The following is a 1725-nucleotide window of genomic DNA, read 5'->3' on the forward strand; positions in this document are numbered from 1 at the left end:
CCGGAGTTTTTGAGGATAAGGTATCTTGGCTTTATATTCCTCAACCTTAGTTGATGCAGGTTTATTGCCTATAGAAGTGGTTGAAGAAGCCTTTTTAGAGGGGTTGTTATCAGCATTTGTGTGTGTCTGATCCCTCACTGGCAGTTGAGTGCCAGGGTTAGAAGCTGGAGTGAAATTGGACGCCAGCTCCTTGTTTGTTCCTGGCGTCTGAACGCCAGAACTGTGCCCATTTTGGGCGTTCAGCGCCAGATCTTGCCCATTTTGGGCGTTCAACGCCAGATCCTTGCCTATTTCTGGCGTTGAACACCAGTCCTGCCTTGTTTCTGGCGTTGAACGCGAGTCCTGAGCATGGTCTGGGCGTTCAGCGCCAGCCTTCCACCAAATTTCTGGTGTTTTAGTTCCAGAATTACTTTTCCCTGGGCTCTTACTGTCCTCAGGTGAATTTTGGGTGGTTTGCTCATTCTTCTGGGGCCCACTTGGTGTGCTGGGACCCCCTTGGTGTGTGCTGAGTGCTGAGATTTAAGTAAGTCACGTGCAGAGGCCATTTGTGGAGTTAAACGCCAGTTTTTGTGCCAGTTTGGGCGTTCAACTCCAGCTTTTGATCCTTTTCTGGCGCAGGTCGCCAGAATTGGGCAGAGAACTGGCGTTGAACGCCAGTTTACGTCGTCTATCCTTGTGCAAAGTATGGACTATTATATATTGCTGGAAAGCCCTGGATGTCTACTTTCCAACTCAATTGGAAGCATGCCATTGCGAGTTCTTTAGCTCCAGAAAATCCACTTTGAGTGCAGGGAGGTCAGAATCCAACAGCATCAGCAGTCCTTTTTCAGCCTGAATCAGATTTTTGCTCAGCTCCTTCAATTTCAGCCAGAAAAATACCTGAAATTACAGAAAAACAAACAACTCATAGTAAAGTCTAGAAATATGAATTTTTCCTAAAAGCTAATGGAAATAGACTAAAAACTAACTAGAACATACTCAAAACTAAATGAAATTAACCCCAAAAAGCGTATAAAATATCCGCTCATCACAACACCAAACTTAAACTGTTGCTTGTCCTCAAGCAACTAGACAAATAAAATAGAAGACTAATAGGTTGAGAAGCGGACATTGTCACAGAGTTAAGGCAGAAATTGGAAATTAACAACCTTTATTCTAGGGGAACGTGGGTTCCTCTGATCCTTGGGGTGCTTGGTCCTACAAGAGAAGACTTTTGGCGCTTCAATTCCCTTAAGTCATGCCCCTGCTCCTCTTGTTCTTTAAACATATAGGTCAGCATTTGACTGTGTTCCTTCTGTTATTTTATTATTTGCTCCATAGCTTCTCGTATCTTCGTAACGGACGTCTCAAGATACTCCCAGTATTCAGATTGAGGGATCTCTGGGAGGAATTCCTGTGCTCTCTTCTTGATGGGATCCTCCTGTGCTTGTTGTTTTTCCATTGATGCTTTGGCGATTGGCTTTTCAATTAGGATATACTCAGTTATTCCCATCCTTACTCCAGCGTCCTTGCAGAGCAGAGAAATCACACTTGGATAAGCCAACCTGGCCTCTTTAGAATTTTTATTAGCAATTTTGTAGAGTTGAGTTGAAATCAGCTGATGAACCTCCACTTCCTTTCCCATCATGATGCAATGGATCATCACTGCTCTTTTAACTGTGACTTCAGAACGGTTGCTAGTGGGCAACAGAGAACGCCCAATGAAGTCCAGCCATCCTCTGGCGA

This window comes from Arachis ipaensis, chromosome B08 (assembly GCF_000816755.2).
Source record: "Arachis ipaensis cultivar K30076 chromosome B08, Araip1.1, whole genome shotgun sequence".
Classification (NCBI taxonomy): Eukaryota; Viridiplantae; Streptophyta; class Magnoliopsida; order Fabales; family Fabaceae; genus Arachis; species Arachis ipaensis.